At 43.6% G+C, this 13,749-nt stretch overlaps 1 long non-coding RNA gene across 1 annotated transcript; it reads right to left on the bottom strand.

The window, feature by feature from the left end:
• Positions 1–269: 269 nt before the first annotated feature.
• LOC137153932 (uncharacterized) lies at positions 270–2,348 on the bottom strand. Its single transcript, XR_010919955.1, has 2 exons — positions 2,201–2,348; positions 270–1,256 (listed from the first exon to the last, which is right to left on the bottom strand). It is a non-coding gene; the product is annotated as an uncharacterized lncRNA (long non-coding RNA).
• Positions 2,349–13,749: the final 11,401 nt, after the last annotated feature.

Raw genomic sequence — 13,749 nt, 5'->3', positions numbered from 1 at the left:
CAGTGCATCTCAGCACAGGGCTCACTTCCTGGACAATAGAGACAACATTTTCAGAGGGGTTAAGGATCCACAGCTGGGGACAGATTTTCAAGGTCTCTCAACCAGTTTTTCAACAGTGTGCAGGAACCCTCTGCTCTTTGTCCTCCGTGGATGCTGAATGGTGCTCAGCCCTTTTTGAAATCTGGCCCTCCAGAAAAGAGGTTGAGCTATTGGTGGTATGGTTACCTGAGAAGCAGTGTGAAACAAAGACATATTGTCTACTCTTGACCTGCAGGAATGGGACTGGACTTTCCTGTGGCTCCCCACATTAGCTGAGGTTCAAGGGTCATAGGCACTCTGGGGGGAGACACATTGGTGGGTCACCATTCTGTGTCACCAGCTCTTGCCGGGCCTGACATGTACACTACATTTAATTGTTGTCAGAATCTGTATCTAAACGTTTTCATGTAAGAGATCATTGGAAAACTATTAACTCACTAATCAATATTCTTGCATGATGCATGTACAGGATGTGTACAAAGAGTTATGAATATTTGCTGGAATTATTTTCTTAACATGTGTTTGGCAAGCAATGCATAAGCATAGTCTGCATTAGACAAAGGAATGTATTCCTGGTCATCATGCAGAGATAATGAAGGTACATTTACATAAGAGATAAACAAAGTCATCAACTTAGTGAGTGGGGGAGATATCATATGAGATTCAGACCCCCATAAGAGACTAAGCAGTTGAATCCACTGATTGTATACTACATTATAAAAATGCATCCAGTAAGGTTTTTTATTAAAGCTAATGGCACAGGGGTAATTAATATTGCAGAATGTCTGTATTAACACTATATGAGGAATTATGGATAATGATGTTATGCTTTAAAGTCTGTGACCAAATACAGAGAGAAACAGGTTCCCACCCAGACAGGAGGGAAAGGAGCCATCTACCTGTTTCCAATGAAATTAAGCAGGGTGTAACTAAAAACAATGGAAGCCCCATTTACATGTGAATCAGCAGGGGGCAGGAGGGGAGGAACACCTACAGGAGGAGGAGAACACCATGGGGTCATCCTGAATCTGGAGACAAAACAGTGAGTTTGGGAAGACGTAAGAGGAGAGAGAAGAAGCCATCCTGGGATCCATCACTGAGCGTACAACGGATCAGAGCTCTTGCAAGCTGAGAAAGAGGAGTTCTTCAGCCAAGGGGGTTGAAGTCTCTGGGAACTGCATATAAGTGAAAATGCTGCTTAGGCAAAGATCATTCACCTAGGAAAAGAAGGGAAACAAGCACCTTGTAATTTCATGGAAGGTACTGATTGAGGGGAAAATCAGCCATTGCTGGGTAGAAGAAAGAGAGGTAAGAAATCTACCTTGAACCACAGCTGTAAATTGATGAGTTAAGTCTTGGCCACTAGAAAGTGTGTTTGACTTTTATTGGCTTGTTACTATTTTGTCTTTATCCCTCGTACGTAAACTCACTTAAAACCCCTCTCTTTTTGTTCATAAACTTGTCCTATGTTTAATCTAAACTGGCCCAATGCTGTGTTTGAAATGATGTGATCATTAATTCTAAAGTTATAAGCTGTGCTTTTTTTCCCCCCCCTCTTTAAATGAGCAACAAACTATTGGTTCTCTGAGCATTCCAGGAGAGGTAATAAAAAGTAATAAAAAAGGGCAGTGAAGACCAGAGTGGGGCTGTTGTGTAGTAAGCAGGGTGCCTGGGTCAGAGTGTTAAACCAGGGCTGCACAGTACACAGACACTCAGGGAATCACATGCTTCTCTGCTAGCTGTTGCTGTCTGGGTTGTGAGCCACAGCAGCAGAGGATCTGAGACACCCAGGGCTACAGGGCAATGTCAAGCGGTGGCCAGGGTCCAAAGGAATCCACCCCCTCTTTGGTGTTTGTGACATCTAGCAGCCAGTGTCCACAGGGCCTCCCTCTCTCTCAGGGCAGTGATGCCTAGCAGCCCATGTCCAGGGCAGTAGCACCTAGTATCACCTGCCCCAAGCAGTCATGACAAATATCAACAGTCCCAACTGTCACCCTATCCCTGGAGGCAGGAGCACCCAATGGCAAGTGTGGGGATGGTAGAGGAACCTCAGCCCACCCTACTGCACCAGGTTCTGACCCAGGGCCTTATGAAACCAATCACCCCCAAAGGAGGGTTCAGGTCTCCATGCCTCCTGACATGTCCCCTTGGTCATGCCTACCCTTAAGTCCAACTCAAACATCTTCTCTGCTGGCAACAGCTTGGCATCCCCTTCAGTCCCCCATAGCCAACTGGTTCTCCACAGCATAGTCAGGGGCCTCAGCTGTCTGGAATCTCAGTGGTTCTTCTGCAGGCACCTGCAGCATATGTCTGCTCTCCTCCTCAGCCAGCCCGGAATGAGGGGAGCTGTTTCCTTTTATATGCTCCCTCCAGTGGTGGGTGAGGGAACATGGCCTCTTGGGCCCAAACAACTTGCTTAACCCCTGCCTGACTAGTGTGAGGTTAGTAAACCTCTTCACAGGCAGGCAGTGACTCACTGGTCTGATGTGCCCTCCAGTGCATGACAGAGGGATATCTTCAAGGGCACAATGGCAATTAGGCACCTAGTGCCCACTGAAAGTCAGTGAGAGTGGAGTGCCTGACTCCCATGTGAGCCTTTGGAAATCTCTCCCTTTCTCTTTTGGAGGAGATTTGTGACTCACAAGCATTCAGAAGTGATGAGCCAAGGACCAAATAATCACAAGACTGGCTATAAATCATAGGATTTTTTTAATGCACCTTCTAGTTTACAGGTCTTTAGACTCTCCTCGGGCCATGTTTTCAAGCTTTTCCTTTGCAACTGTGAGAACTAGAAACGTGCTTTTTGTTTTAAATGAAAGCTGTGATTCTCATGCAATCTCATATCTCTAGCAGCTGGGGCTTTCAGAAAAACATCAAATATTGTGAGACTCAATATCAAATAGCAAGAGTTGGTAACCCTTAGCAATGACTGATAAAGGAGACAGTAGGAAAGAGGTCTTCTTATGTATGCTGTGTGGCCTGTGTTACATACTGAGGCTTTACAGTTTGAGAGCTAAGAGCGAGATCTAAGAGTGGGGATTCTGCTTGCATTGCTGAGCCCCATCTGCTGGCATCCCACTGAACGAGGTCCCTCCAGAAACCTGACTCTATTTCTTCAGGACCACTCATCATTCTTCATTCAGCACCCTGCAGGACTTGGCTTTTTTCAGCAGAGCAAGGTAACATTTTGGAGGTGCTGATTGGTTTTGTAGTATCAGCTGAAAATACATTAAAGAAATCTCAACTTGAAAGTAAGTTCAGCATGGGGCTGTTATTACCTTTGACAGCATCTGCTAAATAATTGGATCATTTCTGCATGGCTGCCCATCATACAGCAAGCATAAGAAACAGGAATTTTTCACAAGGAGGAGCAGGGAGTGGGAGCCAGAAGTGATAAGTTCTGTTCCCAGCTCGATTACTGACTCATTGTTTTCTTGGGCAAGTCACTTAATCTCTGAGCCGCAATTTCCACATCTGGAAAAATGGGGAGAGCAACAGTGACCTGCTTCATGAGGTGTTGTGAGGCTTAATTCATGAATGGATGTGAAGCATTTTGAGATCCTTCTATGAAAGATGCTGTAAAAGGGCAAAGAATTGTTATTATTGTACTTCTATTCAAGCAGCTAGCGAGAGTTAAAATATGTTAGCTAAGAAGAGTTCAAGTCTTTCCTAAATTTTATAATGGTAAAACTTTTTTTTTTTTTTAAAGATTCACCTGCAAGAAGTGCTGAGATGATCTTGGTACTTTTAAGATTAAAAAAGAAGCTGGTTAATGCATAAGTCTGACGACGGGTGTTTCCAGTTAAACACAGTTGCCTATCTCTTTGAACTTAGCAGTATTTAGACCTTGATAATGTCTTTTGTCTTAGTCACCAGGAATATATGTTTGGTTTGCTTCTATTAAAATATATCAGGTGAGTGTGTGTGGCTCCGTTCCAGGTTCTGCTTCCCCCCGCCCCCCTCTTGTTGTCTCAACTGAAAACTAGTGGAAGTTTGAGAGAAAAGGATGATAAATTGGCACCCAGTACAGGTCCCTATGTCTTCTCGGTAACATTTTATTTGTAAAGATAAGTAGAAATGACTTTATAAATTGTTGTAAGGTGTATCCTAAAGCTCGGTAGAAATAGGTAAAAAACTCATTCCCATTTAAAAGTAGTGTTAGAAGCAGTGCTTTATTATTTAGTGCATATTTTAAAATCATGTGTATATTTAAATCGTGTCTCTCTCTCAGCAACATATATAGTCTTCATTTAAGAAACACAGGAGTGAACTGCTTCAAGAAACTACACTCTTCTGGGATACAAATGTGTGTAGTGATGTTAAGAAAGAATTAACACTGAAAATGAGGGACTGAATCTGAGCTTTAAGGTGGGTTGGCACTGAGGGCTTCCCTCTGAGTTAGAGAGCTACTGTGACATATTCTGGTACTTGTATATCTTTAGTTGGCTTGTACAGAAAATTCTGTACAATACTCATTCCCACTTGCCTTTGTTTTACTGTTTTATCTGGCTTGCTCGGGATGTGTGGTTTGGATGCATATGTGAAATTGGATGCCCTCAAACATTTCCGTGGTGCCCTTGGTCTGTAACTCTCAGAGCACTACTGAATTAGGCTTCAGAAACCCTCTTGTGACATTGGCAAATATTATCATCTGCAACTTACAGGTTGGGAAATTAAGGATCAAGGAGATTAAATAACTTGCCCACGTTCACACAGCAAGTCAGTGGCAGAATTTGAAATAGACCCCTGGTCTTCTGAGTTTGTAGCCATTAGACAATGCTCCTTATTAAGCTCAAACAAGTTAAAGGTGGAATAGTTATTGCTAAAGTTAGTAGAGTTTTTTGGTGTCAGTTCTTTTTGTTGCATTAGTCCTGGATAAACACACCTGCAATAAAGATATAATAAAACCATTTGCTTCCCATTCCTCCTCCCTAAGACTTGGATTCTGTCACTCTTACCCATGTTTTGCAGTGCTGATTTCAACTGACCACTTGCAGGAGCTGTCTTTACCTTAAATTGAAGAGTTGCTGTTATTGTTAAACCTTTTTGGACTAAGCTATTAGTGTTGATAGTGGCAGAGTTCTGTACTTCAAGCCCTGATCATTCCTATGCCCCTGCATGCCCATTAACTAACACACGTGCATGCACACAAGTGATGTTGGTGAGAATTTGCAACTTGATGATGCTATGGCAAATAACCCTAAATGCTGGATTTTCATCTGGAAATGTAATAAAATCTGGGATGTCCAAAAACAGCTGATCCTCTGGTGTTGATCGGAGATGACATGCATTTTACAGCAGATGCCAGAAGAGAATTGCAATGAGTATGAGAAGCAGATGCAGGAAGTTATTTAAGCTATTCTGACAGCCTTACAAAAAAGGCCAAACGATGATTCCGGGCTTACTCCTGTCCCATTGAAATTAATGGGAGCTGTGCCATCAGCTGCCAGGGGAATACGTTCAGATCGATAGTGCAAAGTCTGAGGTGGAGCACTAAGCTGGCAAGGAATGGCAGCATGAGGTACATTTAAGGTTGGTTTTTGTTGCCTCTCTCAATATCTAATTGTCAAACTTGATGAGCAAAGCACCATACCTTGCATCTGGCGCAAAACATCCTTCTTTACCAACTCACTCACTGACCTCCATGTTTGGATGTTCGGACACAGGACAACGAGTCAAGTCAGCTGCTGAGGCCCTTCCCCTCCATAAGGTAGCAGAGTGGGAATACTCAGTGATGTACTCACTTGATCCCCCTTTACACTGGCCTCATTCAACTGGATCCTGCCCTGCAGCCAGCAAGTGGGCTGATGGAGCACGACTCACCTTTGGCACACTAACATTCTCATGTAACATAGACCCTTTAAATGTGCCTTAATTTGGACTCAGTATTCTCTCTGCTCTGCCCTCTATGGAGTCTATCCTAGCTGGTACAGAATATGCACTTATTCCCAAATACATCCCTTTGTGCTTCTTATTTATGAGCACCTGCTACCCAACTATAGGGGCCCTGCCAGAATCGCAGGATTTGCAGCCTGCTTAAATCTTTCTGAGAGCTATTTAGCTTCTTGTGTTCTATGTAATGTGAAGGAATGGTGTGAAGGAAAGAGTGGGGACCAAATATTTCATCGCTGTCCCCACTGTTCCCAGCCTACTTTGACTGTGTTGCACATTTAATGGTACTTTGTGTAGTGTCACTTTCACCATGTCCAGGGTAGAGGCAGCTTGTCTGTTTCTCTTGCTGTTTGTGTGGGTTTTCCACTAAGCAACAGGGAGGGAGAGCAAAACATTTTCAAATAGAGAAACGGTGGGTGTGAAAACTCAGAAAGTGGCTGGGGAGCTTAGGGATAGGCATCTTACCTGCAAGTACTTAACTTCAGCCATGGCACTGCAGACATTAGCCCTTCATAATCCCTAAGCCCCATTTGCAGATCTAGCCAATCTCTGCTCAGCATAGGATTTGAAGGGAAAGGCAACGTGGCTTCATGCCATCTTTACAGCTCCCCAGTTCTGGAGTGGAGCAGGGGCCATTTCATCTTCCTGCATAAATTAAAGCAGCTTCAGGGCTGTTTCAGTGGCTGGGAATAGCCATAGTGTAGAGATGCTCCTGCAGCATCCTTTCCCAGGTCATTCCCCCTTTTTTCTGCCTCTGCCCCTTACTTCAAGGGCACCCAGAAGAGTGGCATACAGATGATATTCAGGGATTCCCAGCTGGCCAGATCTGCTGGATTCATGGGCTTTTTGTGCCTGTGATAGAGAGCAAAGGGGCCATAACGTGATATGCACTCAGATCCCTAATCTTAACCCTCTATCCTTCCTGCATATAAGTAGGTGTTATAGGTGGCTTTAGTTACGGTGGATTTATGAGTTTCATGCTGTTCATCACCATGTTGCTAGAGGTATGATTCCTAGGAGTCACAAAGGGTTCAGTGCTCCCTGAAAAAACTATTGCCCGGAAACAAGGAAAGATACTGTAAGATATTGTACTGGTGCTGCTCCATTATATCTTCCCTGTAGAAAGCAGGACTTCTCATTCCATGCCCATATTGTGCATGTTTATTTCTCATCAAGACAATAGACTAGGATTCCATTCCCTGAGAGAGATTTCTCCCTCCCTCGCCCTAATCCCATTTATCGTACAGTGTCTTTATAGTAAAAATATCATTTAATGGGATTCTTTTTATCTCTTTTATGAGGAAGGAAGACAAAAGACTCCCGACTGTCTATACAAGAGCAAATGACCTTCCTGTGCATTTCTGTGTTTATTTAGCTGTTTTTTTCCAGGCTGTTCTGATTCTGTGGACTGTGGATCTCCCTGTTTGAGTGCTCTGGAAGGGTAAACGGGAGCTGCTTGTCTCAGCACTGGGCAGTTGCTTCATCCTTTGCAAAAAGGATATGGCACGTATTTATAACTGCTTGTTGGGACAGCCATTCTGACCCTGTTCCCACCAGTAATGATGGAACCAATGCAGATTTACCAGTGAGGACCTTGGTGTGTCTGCCAAAAAATAGCAGCACCGATGACTAGCTTCTAAATGTGCCTTTGTTTGGGCCAGCTGCTGGAACAGATAAATTACAATCCTGGCTGGGCTCATTTTGTCCTGACCAGTGAGTCAGTGGTAGAGGAAGAAAGAGAATCCAGGTCTCTTGATTCTTAGGACCAAAGTCTGACCCCTCACTACAGACCCTTTGTGCTGTTCCAGTGGAGTCCTAGGGAAGGATCTGTGGGAATTCCAGCAGTTCAGGAGCAGCACAGTGTTGACATCCTTAGCCCTCCCCTGCCCCATGGGCCCTGGCATTGGACTGTAAGGGACAGGGTGGGGGTCATGTTGGGGGCAGGATGGGGAGTAGCCAGAGTTCTCTGCACTCTGGTTCTTGTAGGCTCTGGTGCAGCTTGTAGGCTGCTTTGTCGGGCTGCAGTAAGATAGAGCAGGCCCCAGGGCTTAGATCAAGGGTCACTTCAGATGTCATCAGTTCAGGGCTCTTTGGGGCTGAATGATCCTTGTATTTATGAGGCAGCCCCAGCCAAAATGGAATCTCAGGTTGGATGAATGGGAACTGGACGTTCCCTAGGCCTGAGTTGTCTGGCTGCTGCTGGTCGGTGGCTAAACCTAATATTTGTTTAAAGCTGGATTTTGTTGTTGTTGTATTTTCAATATTCTCCCTTCCCTCCCACTCCCCCTGTTTTGGGGAAGATGCCAACTCGGTTTAGCCAAACATGCCTCCCCCGTTATGGACTTGTCACACACAGCCTGCTTCAGAGGAACCAAGTCAGGAACACGTCAGCCAGTTTATATAGCAGATGCTGGCAGGGGCTGAGATGCTGCGTTGCTGATAAGGGCTAACGGGCATACTGGACGGCACAGGACAATACAGTAACCAGAAGGGAGTGTGATGGGATAACATGGCACACTGCATAGTGAGGAGGGTAATAGGATGGCATACCATGCTGCAATATCAGGATGGTGATGGCATGGTAGAGTAACATCAGGTGGCTTAGTGCCACACAAAACTGGAAAAGCAATGGAATAGGATGGTGCAGTGTAATTCCGAGAGTCCAACAGAAGGGTGGCAGTTTAGTGATGGGACTATCCGGTGCAAGTGAAAGCTAGGAGAGCAATGCAATAGCATGTGCAATACGGCCCAGGAATAGTAGGATGGCATAGGGCAATGCAATGTCCAGAATGGGGTGGGAAGGCATGGCAAAATGGCACAGCTGGCATTCAGTTAAACAGCATGACACAGTGAGATCCGAGGAGTATGATGGGATGGAAGGGAGAAATGTACACAACAAATGGAAAAAATGTAGAATTGGGGGAAAATTAAGATTTCAAAAAAATGTTTGTTCACTGGTTAAAAAAAAAAACCAACAAAATCCTTCTAAATTCTTAGCAAATAGCCTTTCCTATTAGCAGCAGGTGTTTCATCCCCGTTAACTCTGTGATGCGGAAATTAGCAGAAGGGACCAAGAAGCTTGATTGCCTGTGTTTACTCATGAGTCCTGCATAAAAATCCTCAGAGACAAATGAGTCCCTTTGTGCATAGGCATAGTCCTCAGAGGGGAGGAGGCAGTTCTAAGACTGACCTTACACCACCCCAACAGATATTCTATGCCTGAAACTTCTAAATGGATCATTTTCCAAAGCTGGTTCTTGAGAATGATTTTTTTTAAAGAAGCCAATAGTCAAGATCCTTATGTGCTAAAGGTACATCCGCTAAAATCCCTGCCCTGCCTCTGTAGTGCTAGTATGGGAAGCACAAACGATCTGTGAAGTTTGCTCCTTTAAGAGAGTGATTTTTTTTGGTCCCATAGGAATGATGGCTTGCTGAACAATGGAGTGGAATAAGGGTGACACACTGTGTGGACAGAGAGTAATGCAATTTCTTCATCCTGATTCCCAGCTCCCTTTGAGATGTTTAGTCCTTTTTTTGAAATGTTTGATTGAATCACGTCCTTTTGTGTTTTCTAACAAGCTCAGGACAAAGCATTTGCGGTTGAGTTTGCTTGCAGTTCCCTCCTTTGAAGTGGTTGCATCATTGTGGGTAGACTTTACCAACAGCATTCCTAGTGTGGCAGTGGCACAGCCTGCCTTCGCACCAAATGATTTCATGACTTATCTTGCAATATCTTCTTGCCAATTCCTTCCAAGACCAGCTTCCAGTCACCCCGGCATCTGATCAGCAGAGAGAACCATTCTGAAAAGATCACACTTGCTCTGGAGATGAAAGACCTGCCAAAAGGAGTTGTGAATTCCTTAGCTGCGTGCTTCAGTGGAGGGGATGTTTAGAGCTACAGTGAATATACAGAACACTCATTGGCAAGGCAGGGTCTCCAAAGTAACAGTAAAGGCCTATCAAACAGATTGGATAGATAATATTGTCACCTATCCTAACTATGGTCATTTTAGAGAAGAGTACATTGATCACATCTCAAGCTGTACAGTATATTCTGTATAAACTGTACTGGAATTCCCCCATCCTTCCCTCTGTCCCTCATAGAAATGTAGGACTGGAAGGGACCTCGAGAGGTCTTCTAGTCCAGTCCCCTGCACTCGAGGCGGGACTAAGTATTATCTAAACCATCTCTGACAGGTGTTTGTCTAACCTGCTCTTAAAAATCTTCAATGACTGAGATTCCACAACCTCTCTAGGTAATTTATTCCAGTGCTTCGCTACCCTGACAGCTAAGAAGTTTTTCCTAATGTCCAATTGAAACCACCCTTGCTGCAATTTAAGCCCATTGCTTCTTGTCCTATCCTCAGAGGTTAAAGAGAACAATTTTTCTCCCTCCTCCTTGTAAAAACCTTTTATGTGCTTGAAAACTAGTATCATGTCCCCCCTCAGTCTTCTCTTCTCCAAACTAAACAAACCCATATTTTTCAATCTTCCCTCATAAGTCATGTTTTTAGACCTTCATAAGTGTCCTTTATTGCCCCCAGTTTTGTCCCTTGCTTTATGAAATTTCCTCTGCGCTTTTAATAAACCCACATGCAAAATAACCATGTGTTACTGTTGAGAATATTTAGGGGTTAATTATTGAATTATTATTGAAATGTTTATCAAATCAACTATAACAGGAAAAGTGTTTAGTCTCTACAAAACACAAAATGAAGAAAAATGCAGAAAACCATTTTGTTTCATAGCTGGGTGATTTCTGTGAGTCTGATGATTTTGGTTTGCTTTTTGGGTCTGAAACATTTATATTCTGCTTTTGCAGTGCACTTACTGTTTAGTTTATTATTATTATTATTATTAACAATATTATTAATATTAGTAGTATTAATAATAATACTTAGCTCTTATATAGTCCTTTTCATCAGTAGATCTCCGAGACAGAGGTTTGCTTGGTCCTAATTTTAAAGCCTGACCCAGACCTGAACCTGAGGTGAGCATGGCCGATCCGAACCCAACATGAGAGTGTTGTCATTTTGAGAACCAACCTGATCTGAATGCAACACTTCCCCGCTAACCTGTGTCAGTGCCACTGCCAGCTCATCCTTGGCGCTTGACCTGGTGCTTGACCCTAATCACTAGATCGTCCTTCCTCTGTTTACGACACCGATTCTGACATTCAATTGGCTTCAGGAGAATGCAACCCCACAGGCTTGGGGGATGACCCTCAGCAAAAAGGTAAGTTTATTTGGGGCCAAAATAGCTGAGTATCCACATGGACTCAGCCCTACTCCCACAACTCTTGAGAACTGCATTAGCTTTTCACACCAAATAGTGTCCAAAGACTGGTATTTTTAATCTCTAGCATTCAGAGTGCAGAATACGCTGAAATATATTTATAATATAGACGCATAGTGACAAACTGTGATTCCTGAGGAACAAGGATGGGAAAGTTGTCTGCAGGTTACAACAAGGCCCCCACAACCAGTGTTTGTGGGTGCTCACCCTGGCTTTGTCACTGACTCACCATGTGACCTGAGAAGCTCTGACTGCCAGTTTGTCCAGCTATAAAATTCCATTAAGATTTCACAGTGACTCTGTATAATACATGCGCAAAGTATTATTCACTCCATATTCTGGCAACCTGCCCACACATGGTCTAGCACAGACTGGCCAGATAAAATGAAGCTGTCTCACTGCTTTCCCATAGTCTCTGTTTATTCTGCCCTGCCTACATTTCACAATTGCCTTTGCTAATGGGTTGTTATTATTATTATTATATATTATTGAAATAGTGCCACAGGATTGCACTGTGCTTTACAGGCGCTGAAAAGACACAGCCTCCGTCACTGATTGCCTTGAAGAACCTTGCATTTGTAACCCACACCCACTGAGCGTAGTGCTCTGTCCTCCTCTATGGTGGTTAGGCCACACATAGATGTTGATGAACCTGCTAACAGAGGTAGGTTTTTTAACTCTATTATACAATAGAGTCTCATGCCAGTGGTTTCAGTTTCAATCCGTGTTACCAATGACCCATACAGTGTGTCAGGTTATGTATATTGTTTGTGCACATTATAAATCAATTCCCGTCTCTGCTTTACTCGTACCACCTTAGATTATTAAAAGTGAAAGAATTTTTAAAGTCAACGTACTCAGTGTTGTTAAAGTTTCTTTACAGATCCAAAGTCCATTGAAGCCTGTGGGAATCTTTCCATTGGCTTCAAACAGACTTTAAGTCAAGCCTTTATTGAATATTTCCTAGTTTGGACAACGAAGATCAGTGAAGTCAGTTTCACTAATAAAGTCTTAGTGCTGCAGTAATTGGTGCAATGCCGACTAAAGCTTGTTCATTTCAAGGCAACTGTTTTCATTTGAATTGAAAGAAAAATAGTGATAGCATTTCTTTTGGCCTTAGGTTTGACTGAAATCTTGTTTTTACACAATCCTAATTTTGACTGACCGTATCCCTTTAATTCTTCCCACCATCGCTATATGCTACATTGCTATTTTCGCCACAGAGGCTCAGCAAAATTGAGTCATGTGGCTTTGGTTTCCTTTCGAGCCAGTATAAATGACGATGATATCAACGTTTGTCCCGCGGAGACATGAAGCATTTACATGTGAAATTTAGCAGAAAGATGGAAGTTTGAGGGAAGGAGAATCGAACGTATTCTTTTAGCCTGTGCACCGGTCAGAAAGAAAGAATGCCATGACACACCGGCTCTCACTTTATTAGAAGATTACTATGCGCCATGGGCCAACCAGTCACATCAGGGCTGATACGATTCGCAAGAGTGCTTTGGTTTAACTAGACTGTCGTGGGTGGTTCTCAGAATGCTTGACTGATGAGCTAGGTGAGTGTGACTTAGCCTTTCATTTCCAGAGCTGGCCCCTCAGGTCAGAGTTGAGTGGGACAGAGTACACTGCTTCTGCTGGCACTCTGCCTGTCCAGTGGATAAACTCAGTGCTTTAACTTCTGGTGCTGTCAGTCTTGCACCTTTCACAAACACTATCTTGGGTTGAAAGAATGAAACAATGGGCGAGCAAATGGGCAGGTGCAGACTGGTTAGAAACACACAGTAAGGAAAGGTACACTTCAGTTCCTTGAGGACATGACAAGGAGACAGCAGCAGATGAAGCAGTGGGCATAGCTGACTTGGATTTTAAGAAAATTTGGGATTAAGCAAGATTGATGGCAGGAAGCTGGGGTCTCATGTATGCTCGTCACTAGGTTTGTAAACCACTGGAGGGGAATTCTAATCTGAGGTTAGGGACTGAGTCTATCCTGATCGTTTCTTGATTAATGTGACTTTTTAAAGGCTTAGCCCTTTTCTGTCTTGTGTTTCTGCAGCTTTACAGGGCTGAAGTTTTCCTTTTTTTCTTTTTCTAGTCAGGTTCCCCACCTCTCATATCAGCTATTTCTGTTTTTGTATGTGCCTGAGAAATATGAACAAGCACTTCTACCTCCAAGATGAATAATTGAGGGATCCTGTTGATGGGGTAGATAGTGCTTGCCATTCTCATTTCATGTGTCAAGGAAATCCTCTCTGACCTCAGTCAGAGAGAGATAGGAGTCAGACTCCAAAGGAATTCTGTCTGCACAGCGCATTCAGACAGCCACGCCAGAATCAGAGCTTTAAGTCAGATTTGCGCGGCACCCTGCCTTGTGCTCTGAGCAGTTTAGTCTTAGCCGAAGGATCTAGCACATTTCATCTACAGTGAGTCTGCATGACAGCCAACGGACGGCTTCTCCTAAGACAGTGCTGTGGTCATTTGGGTCATTGCTAAGGTTAAGATTTTGTCACGGTAATTTTTAGT

Source organism: Emydura macquarii, unplaced genomic scaffold, assembly GCF_026122565.2.
Source record: "Emydura macquarii macquarii isolate MOO-44397 ecotype Brisbane River unplaced genomic scaffold, CSIRO-AGI_Emac_v2 contig_1253, whole genome shotgun sequence".
Classification (NCBI taxonomy): Eukaryota; Metazoa; Chordata; order Testudines; family Chelidae; genus Emydura; species Emydura macquarii.
The sequence above is the reverse complement of the archived record's forward strand: the minus strand, read 5'-3'. Positions and strand labels throughout refer to the sequence as shown.